Consider the following 10648-nt stretch of genomic DNA (forward strand, 5'->3'; position numbering starts at 1 on the left):
TAATTGCATTTTATTTCCAATCAGCCGGAAGGAACAAGACAGAAAAAAAAATAAATAAAGTAGAGGACAGTCGATGATGAATGAGATGATGCGATGAGAGAAGTGCTTGTCATATCTGTTCATTAGACGAGAGGACTCGGCGCAGATGCAGCCGCAATCGTGATTCGATCTGCTGTGCCGGCTCTGTGTGCGTGTTTACTTTCATGATTCACTGGCATGATGCCAAACACAGTGTTGACCTCTTTGCTTTGAGCTGGATTGTCTTGTATACTGAAGGACCATTTACACTCCAAACTTTGTTTTCTCTGCTGTTGGAGGGGATTTGTCCATCCAAATCTTATTTTTTTCCCCACACACACTCAAAAGCACAACTTCACACTAACCTTATAGACAGATACAATACCTGGCTAAAAATCTGTAGACACCTGCAGAGTACAACCATGATCTGACTTTGAGGCCCCCGAATAGGCGGAGGGTGAGGGCTGGCCTTCAGTCGCGTTCCACTTCATTTCCAAAGGTGGTAGATGTGGATGGTTCTCAGGGCTCTGTGTAGGCCAGTCAAGTTCTCACACAACAAACCATTTCTTGATGGAGCTGGCTTTGTACACGGGGGGCATAGTCATGTTGAAACAGGAAAGGGTCAAGCGCAAACTGTTGACACAAAGTTGGAATGTCATTGCATGCTGTAGCACTAAGAGTTCACCTTTGTTTGATCTAAGGGGCCCAAAGCACATGGTTTTAGCCAGGTAATATCTTCCTCACTGATGATTGGAGTTGGTGCACATTTCAACTCTAACCTCCCGCATTCACAAGGAAATTGAGTTTCTCAAATGTGTTTCAAAATGATCTTATTCACCGAAATATTTCAACAGCTACCATGGCTATGGACTGATAGTCTAAACTTTACAGTCTTACTTTTTGTTTTGGCTTTAAATTCAAATGTACTCGGTAGCATTCATTCAAAGCAACCTATTTACAGCGAATGTAGGTTACAAGCTTGTTTGTCCTTATTTCCAGATAACCTCCACCAAAGATGCGGACCCGTCAACGGTCCACGCGGGGTCGAACAGCACATGTGCCAACAAAGGGATGGGGCCACGGTGGCTGACCTGATTCTCGGCAGGGTCTCGCTGCTCCAAACGGCCCGCTGTCAAGCACTAATGGAAAATAATGTCTGCAGCAGCATCGCAGCGGCGGGCTGCGCTCGCTGGGGACTGGGGGTGAAGGTATTGGGGTCACATCTTCCGACGGCTCCTTGCATCCTCGGACAGCTACATACTGCACAGGGAGAACACATCTGGAGGGAACACGGCGAGCAATGACGTCGGCCAAATGAGGTCGCGCGGAAAGGTTGTGACTCGGAGGAAGTCGGGCGGGCTGAGTGTGTGAAGCTTTGGGGGAAGTTGAAGATCGGTCTCCAGGGTTTGGGGGTGGGGGTCTTGTCCTCCTTGATGGGAATCCTCATGGGGTCAAGGATAGATGTCAATTTATTTTACGGGTCAATCATTACAAATTGTCCAGGCAGTTTTATGCAATTTGGTATTAAGTCGGAACGTTTTTTGAAATGAGAGCTTCATTTTAAACCCAAATCCATTACTCTCCATACATACTGAATTGTGTAGTCTGTTGACTTTTCATTTTCTATTATATAAATGTACAGCAAACTGTAAACAGACTTGGTCACAGTAGCAATTAATTGGAATTAATTATTTGTAAGTGTTGGACAGTCTCTATGAAGGGTTCAGGTCATCAGCATCCGTTGGGAGTAATTGGCATAACAGTGAATTGATTGATTCAGAGAGACAAATACACTTCCAATGATATCAGCAGCATCACTCCTGCATCAGCTGCATGGCAACAACATTCAGCTAGCAGGCTGTTCCTATTTTTCACTGAATAACAAACTGATTTCTTTCAGATTTTTCAGTTCAAACTTTTTTCACCCAGATTTTTGATCACAAGTTCAAGATCATGGTTGCTGCTAAAGAAATGATCAGGTCAATTCTTGCTCAATTTGAAACATTATGTGTGGCTCGCTTCCTTCTGTAAAACGCGGCGATAGCTTCATATTCTGAGCACCCCGTAAGCTGTTTGTTTAAAGTCACAATCAATACTTTAAGGCATCAAAACTGAAGCTGGAAATAGCATCCACTCTGGAGTCCAGGTGTGGTCTTTGCACTTAGAGGAATTTCAGTCCTAGAGAATCAAACAGAGCCCGCTGCCAGCTATAATTTGTTGCATTATGAGAGTCTGAATACGACCATGATTAAGCACCTCTAATCAAGGCTCTGGGTTCTGGGGCCAGAGCGGTCCCTCCACTTCCATTATCATTCTTCAAACCAACAAAGCCAATCGTGATTTTTTTGTGATGTGAAGCTTGTCCTCTGTTCCAGTCTGCAATTTAAAATGTTCCAACTCAGTTACTGTGCATGTCATGTGGCAATTTTATTTAATTTTTCATTCATCCAGCCAAGGTTGAAACAGCTGGTTATCAAGCGTTCACTGCTTTTTTCTCTGTTAAGTTTCCTCATGTGCTTGTTTGAATAGAAAACAGAATATAAATTTGAATTTATTACTGAGCCTATTTCTTTGGTGACAATGATACCAATTAATTAAAGCTTTTAGATTATTTAGGAGCGACCGGGATATTGTTTCCATTTTTATCCTTTATTTTTTACTGCAAGACAAAATAGAACACAAGGAAGTCGAGAACAATGAATACAGGACTGTTAACAACATTTAGTCAGGAAATAAGAGAATAAGTTATGTTGTCGTGTGTTGATTTGATATTAGTCTGTGCTGAAGTCTTTAGTGTGAATCTCTATTAATGTAGAATTTAATTATGTTCTCAACACGTTATGGTGTCACACACAAACACTGCCTGGATTATCTTCACAGGCAATTATTGTTTGAGTAAATGAGGCGCTACATTTATGGACTTTTTCTGTACTACACCAAGACAACCATCTTTCCCGATACTCAACCAAGTGTTGTAAGTGCATAAACATAATCATAAAAAAGTGGTTGGGAGAAGATTGCGGTCATGAAAACAAAGACTGACTCTTGGTGGGAGCCAGGATGTGATTGTTTTGCATATTAAGTCAATGTTTGTTAATCCAACCACCCAACCCTCTCCGCAAAGAACCACTGGAAGAGAACTAATCTAGCCACATTGTTTAACCAATGGAAAGTCTTAGGTTGTTGGAGATCTTTGTCAAACACCCTTTCTTTTAATCAAACACACAAGATACTGTGCCATTTATGGTTGTGTTCTTTTTTTAAAATCTACTTTTAAATTACATTACAATTGATTTAGCAACTTACTTTTACCCCAAAGCAATTGGGTTTGACTGTCTGAACTGGGGATCAAACAACTAATCCTACAATTAATGTCTGACCTTAGCTACCATCCATTCACTCACCCATCCATCCATCCATCCATCCATCCATCCATCCATCCACCCATCCTATCCTATGAATGGGTTGCATCCTGGGCTCCTGAGCTGCCAACTGAGCCATATCCTCCACATATCATCACACTTAAACTAAAACAAATGTTCTTAACACCTAGTTCTGTCTTGAATGTCTTTTCATTTAGTTGGTGATGCTTATTTATGTGTGTAGTATGGAGTAGAGTTTTACATTTTTTGCTCAGCCAATTAAGGCTTACAAAAGGCCTTTCCTCGAACCTTCAATCGACACGTCTATTGCCTTATATCACGTCTGCCTCGCTCTCCTGGTGAGTAATTAGACACTCACTGCATAAAGCAGCAGCAACAACAATCCCAAACCCATCAGAATTCAGTTCATTTCTCCTCTCATTAGCAGTGGTTTTTTTCTGTTGCGCTTGACAGAATTCACCATAGTAGATCAAATAAGAAGATTGTGCCCTTGTTGTCACAGCGGTAACGACTCCGTGGGCATCACTTGGCAGGACGGTTAATTTAGATGACTCGGCCTTGCCTGCATGGCCCGACTTTGTGGCTGTTGGGTTCAACAATTGTTTCACGGCATGGACTCAGACAGATTTACTGAGTGGCAGACACACTATAAATATGCAGCAATGAAACTCATGAAATATTTATTGACCAGCTTCTTCCTCCATCTTTTTACAGACAGGTGGGATGTGCTCCTCTGTGAGATAAGACTGGGAGTTACTGGATGACATTACTCTAATGACTGCAAGTTACGATTCAAGCCACTGTTCAAAAGGAGGAATTTCAGCTCTGGTTATATTTACATAAATCGGTCTATGACAAGCTGTCAGAGGCAGTCCCAGGCTACACAGCATTATTTTAGGACTTGCCAACATCCGACATGGGCTCCATACGAGCTGCATAGCAATAACATTCTGTCATATGTAGGTCATGGCAACTGGCAAGTCAATTACACAGTCTGGGCTACATCTTCAAACACATGACACACTGCAAAGAAGTTTACTATGTGTGAATGTGTGTGAATACTTTTTTTTGCATCTACAATCTTTCAGGATTGACGGAGGCTTTAGGGAAGCTGAAAGTCCGTGAAGTTTTAGGACTGTGATAGATTTGTATTGTCCTGTCTCTTGGTCACAGCAAGTATAGGGTTTAAAATGAAACAAAGGCTGTCGCGTGAAACTGCTGTTTTTAATTTGAGGTTATTCACATCCATATTGGATGAACAATGTAGTGACTTGTGGGCATTTTTACACACGGTCCCCCAGTTTTAATTTATTTTACCTGAATGCATCCAACTGATCATGACCAGACTGAAGGCAAAAAAGCGAATATGGCTGCAGTACAGACCTGACATGCAACAACTGCAAGGACTTGTCTGTTGATGTCTGTGAGACTTCAGCCACAGACTGCAGAGGATCTGAAACCAACTGTTTAAAATGACGACTTTATTTAAGTTTATTTTCATTTTTCCAGTCATTTTCTGTCAGACAGCACTCTCCACCAGCATCAAAACCCCAAATGAGGGAATATCTTTCCAAAGAATGGTGTCCATCCCTCCACGAGAGTTATGACACTTGTTGTCTACATCTAAGAATTATTGAAGCTGTTGTGGAGGCTCGTGGTGGAAACTTAGAATGTCCCATGACACAAAATGTTTTTTTATAAAAACAAAAATAGTTGGTTTTGCCTTAGAAAACGGTCTGCAGTGACATGTTCTATATCTAGACAGGTGATCTGCAGTACATGGAGTAAAACATGGCAAATGGAAAAGTAACACCAGCTCATCTCCTGTGAAACAGAATTCAGCGCTCGAAATTCTATTGAAGTTTGATCTGAAGAAAATTCTAAAACTGGCTGCCCTTTTCAACATGGCAAGTCTATTTGGGATGACTCATGCAGCGAAGATGGCTGCAGATGAGAAAGATATGAAGCTTGGGTTTTAAGATTAAAGGAATGTCCTTGTTTTACTCAGAAAGCTGAAAAAAAAAGTTGTCTTTTTCTCTCCGCACCCGTGAGACGTCCTACCATTTTAATGCTTCATTTCTCCACCGTCTACAGCCTTGGGTTCATTTCTCTGATGTTCTCGTTAAGCTCCTCCAAGTGGCTGCTCTTGTATGACATTGACAATCTATCTGACGTCTTATTTCATGTCAAACCGTACTGAAAACCTGGGAGGCCTCTCTTTGTTAGTGTCAATTCATTTACGTGGCAATACCCTGACCACAAAAAGACTAAAACCAGTCGCTTGTGCAGAAGCGAATCAGTTCATTTTTCTCCCAGATTAGACGTTGGATCTCTAGCCGTTAGGACATTATTTTTACTCAAGGTTTTCATCTGCCTCAGAGCTCCAGTGACCCCCATGAATGAGAAAAATCACACCCTCAAAACTCAATTGGATCAAGGTGAGGATGAGGAGTCGTCCGCCGTTAAGGGCTTTGTTTTATCGCTTTGAGTCCTGCAGCTGAACGCCGCCGCAGACAAACGCCGTCAGTGTGTGATTGCTCATTTGGCAGCACTTTTAACACGTTGAGTTCTTCAGAAAGCTTTTACACAAGGAGAAACACCACATGGGGGCAACAGCTTGTGTAACTTTCACAGATTTTCTCGTATTTTGAATTTACGAGTGGTCCGGACCTGTCGTCATGTGCATTAGTCTGCTTTTGTCCAAGGCAATCTAAGCTTTTCACTGATGGATTGTACATGTCATTACTTTGCAATTATAAAAGCAATTTTCAGAAACACCCTTTTCAAACACAATATATAAATTCAACTTTGTAATTATGTTGCCATTATCCTTTTTGACTCTGCAATTATATTTGTTATAAATCTGAATTTTCTGTTGCAAGATTTGAAATTCAAGTGCAGAGCCTCGAAATAGAAAAGCAACAAAAAAAAGGTATCTGTTGCACTGACAGAAATGCAGGTATCAAGTATGCAGCTTCTCGGGGTCTGTTTACCCGCAGAATGGAAGATTCTGTGGTCTCTGCGCCTCGTGTCAGCATGCACCGTCAAACTTGTTAAGTACAAGCATCTACGAGAGCATCCCCGCGTGTTTATTGCACCCTGTGTTTAAAGTGATCCTGATATGGCAAACATCATCCTCCCCCTCTCTCACAGACTCACATACTGATGTGCTTTGTATTGATTTCTTGACTGGCCGGGTTTCCTTCTCTTCCCTGTCTGTGAGCATCCTGAGAAGTCAGTTAATGGTGCGTTACTAACTCCCGCCCAGTCATCCTTTACATGCTGCTCCCACAAGAGCCCCTTCACCCTGAATACCCATTACTGCCAGACTGTACAGTAACGGCACGCCGTGCCCATAACATATTTATACATGCGGCCTGAGGGAGGCGTGTGCTCTGAATGCTGATGTGATGTTCAGGTGTGACGTCTTTATCACTTATGCACTTTTTCCACAAGTTTCCCGAAGAAGTTGCCAAACCTGACAAGAGTCCTATCAGGTAGAGAAACAGCCCATCGGCAAGGCCCTGTATGTCGGGTTGAGGGGTCAAGTTTTTTGGTGCCATGGATCTGAGCAGTCCTGAGCTGTATTGTATTTTATTGCTCTTTGCTGCTTGCTTGAGTGCAGCTGTCGGTAATGGTACACCTGATCTTGTGCAATCTATCTCAGCAAAATAGCTTCTGTTAACCATTGGCTATGTTTACATGCACCAAATATTGAGTGTTTCTGCCCTTATTCCGAAAAAAAGACAATATACCTACGAAGCCGTTGACATTGTGAATGAAAATGAATATTCCACTAATATTCCCGTTTACATGCAGCCGTGGATATTCCGATGAACATACCAGGTGGCAGGATGTTTGAACGTGTGAACCGCAGCCTCTCTCCATCATTCCTGCAACCGCCTTCTTGAAAAAGTCGGTGTTGCTTTACGTGTGCACACCCAAAATCCTGTTGATATCCCGTCTTTCGTTATGTTGGAAAGTAGTGCGTTTCTCTCTCCGACCAGAAAATGTGGGCTTTTCTTTTGGGCATGAATCTCCACAAACTGTTGGTAGTTGGTTTGTGTGTAACTACTGTACAACGCACAGAGATGACCGTAAACAGGCAAGAGGCCACAAACTGTGGTAAAAAAAACAACCTTTGAGATGCATATTCCGAATGCGCTGTAGACATATACTGTATATGTCCAAAGAAAGCTCCTAAAACCAGAATATTATAGGCTTATCCCACACCTCTTAATTGGAAAATGCGGTATCAGACAATCATAACATAGGACTTCATACACGGCAACAGCTAGACGGCAATGTATTTTATTCTAAAAACAGTCGTATTTTTTCTACATCTCTTATAAAAGCTCTTTGATTAAGCCCTTAAAAACTGCACTCATATTAAAGCACTTTGGACCCTCTCAGCAATCACATGACAACATGTTCAGATCCTGAGTCCAGAAAGGTGCATTAGCGCTGGCAAGATGGTTGCAGCAACTAACTGGCTGCAATTAAGCAATAATTAAGTGTTGCCATGTCAAAAATATAACCTTTTGAACAACACTGAAGGCAGGATGTGTCCTTATAGTATTTATAGTACATAATAGTACTTATTTTAAGGTAAGTACATAACATATGAATCTGAATGGAATCCATTAATGACAGGACTGTAGAGAGCAATTTTCTTTGTTCTTTGGAGACATGCCTCTTCATGAAAGTGAATCCAATGACTGTCATTAATACAAATGTCCTTCATGAAGTTGTGTGCCCTACATTTACTCAATTGCAAAATATGTAAACAGAAGCTCTCCATACATAAATGATAAAGCCCCCACTAAAGCCTGTGCATCAAAAGATTGTCACTAACCCACTGGTGAACGGACTGCAGTTCTGGCTTATTGTTTGATTCTGATGTAATCAAAGGAAGTGAGTTCTCCTTTGATCAGAGCATGTGGTTTTTCTTTTTAGATCCATACCAGATGTGGTCATTTTAACAGCATTCGGACAGTAATGAACAGAGCGACACTCTAAACAATTGGACAGAATCGTTTGATGTTATAAAAACTTTTTGCACATTGACATGGCAAACATTTGTTTGTGCAAAACTCCCTTTGACGGCCCTCTGAAAAGTCTGTCTCGTCTTTAAAAGGCAGGACGAGTCTTCTTGAAGTAGCCATTTTCCTCCTGTAAATATTTGATTGGAAAATAGCTACAATGCACCACTAGCCTCACATTGAACATTTGTGTGTAACCTTCCAATCACCCAACTGGCCAGATGTGTGTGGCACTTTTGATGAATGAGAAATTATTGATTCATTATCAAAATTCTAATTGATAAACTACTTCCTGCCTGAAGCCCTGAACAAATGGATTAGTAGTTTGCTCCTTTTTGGAGGATGGCAGCTATGGTGAGCATTACAATGGATTCCAAAAGGGACCTGCAGTCATGGAAAGAAGCCATGCAGATTTAGTGTTTGTAAAACTTTGTTCGAGCCTAGAAAAAGACCGTACAGGTGGGTATTCAGGTGATTTTTGAAGACAGAGAGGGATTCGCTCAGAAGAGTTTTGATTGAGATTCCTTGCCTTGCGATGAGATAGGACTAGTCGTTGTTGTTGGTTGATCATAGCGAATGAGATATTGGAGTTCAGGTATAGGGTTCTGAGCCAGTGGCGGCTGTATAGGGAAGCAATAACGACATGATGCGAGCAGCGGCCGGGAGCCAGTGGAGACTATGAGTGAAAAGCAAAATAAGGTGCAACATGCTAAATGTAAGTTAGTCGTCATCAAACATGATGCCCAGATTTTTTGCAGACTTTGTCGGAGAGGAAAAGGTGGAGCACAGCTGGATACCAATGATGTGCTGATTAGAAGGACTGACTGGGACCACCAGGAGCTCGGTCAGATTGAGTTGATGGTTGCGTTTCATCCACTTTGATCCGTCAGTGAGGCAGGATGAAATGTGTGGCAAGGCAGTAGTATCGTCTGCCAGTAAGCACAGATAGAGCTGGGTATCATCAGCATAGCAATGTAGGTGGTTTGTGTTAAGATGGAAGGGGTCTAAGCACCGATCTTTGAGGTTCCACCCGTGGAGAGGTAATGCCGCTTAGACAGCCGTCATTCCTTTGCCACGTAAGCAATCGCCCTGTGGGGTTGGACTCAAAGCAATGGAGTGCTGAACCAGAGACACCCAGTTAGGACAGGGTGGACAGAATTTGATGCTTCACCGTGTCAAAGGAGGCCAACCAGTACAGCAAGATGAGAACTGATTACCGGACAGCTTGGTGAATCTGAGTTCTGGGTGTGATTGTGCTGGAGGAGAGGCAAAGCCATGTGTCTAGACTGATGAAAAACAGAGGGCAGCATTAAGGCAGAAATTGCTCACAAACTCTTTGAAAGTACAGTGTGTGTTTTTGTGAGTTAAACTTAAATATATAGTATATTAACAATAATTTATTGAAACACAGAAATGTAATTATAGTCAGATCTAATCATGCCATAATTGGGGCAGTGATATTCAAAACTAAATCATTTACACATTCATACTGTCCCTGATATGTTGCCAGATGTCCTTCCTGCATTTGGCAGCTGCACCTCGGACGCTTTAAGCCTGGATTTTGTGTTTAACGTCTACATATTTTTCTGATATTATGGTTTGAAATATAACAAAACAATATCCTGGGTATGTTGAACGTGCTTCGTAGCAATGGCCTCTGGAGGATTTCGGGCACTGCAGCACCTGCAGGAAGACATATGGCCTGCTAGCTTTTGTTTACTTCAACGCCATATGTGCCGGGAAATGCATTCAGCTCTAAGCATTGATATTTACACGCATGTGTGGATGCCCACAGTCACATTTGCACCAATAATTAAACACAATCATATGCATCAGCTCACTCGTTTTATGACATTTGAAAAGGCAAAAGGAGGAGAGCTATGTTTTCATCCAAACCCAAATCAACAGGAGGGGAAAACAAAGCCAGATGCACACATGGTGCTAAGAGCAGTGATGGATGTCAGAGAGTGGGGCACGAGATAAAAGGCAAAGAGACTCCAGAGATCAAGATGACAACCAGGCTGCAGGTTTTTCCCCCTCGCTCTTTGTTTCTCTCCAGGAGCCGCATGGCAGACAACCCCTGCCTTTTACAGAGAGACCTTTCATCATTAATTAAACATTAAGCACCTCAGCTCCCCAACGTCAGACAGACAGGAAGTTTTCAAAGTTTCTTATGACAGATATGCCATTCTTTGCGATGTGCCA

Source organism: Melanostigma gelatinosum, assembly GCF_949748355.1.
Source record: "Melanostigma gelatinosum genome assembly, chromosome: 14".
Classification (NCBI taxonomy): Eukaryota; Metazoa; Chordata; class Actinopteri; order Perciformes; family Zoarcidae; genus Melanostigma; species Melanostigma gelatinosum.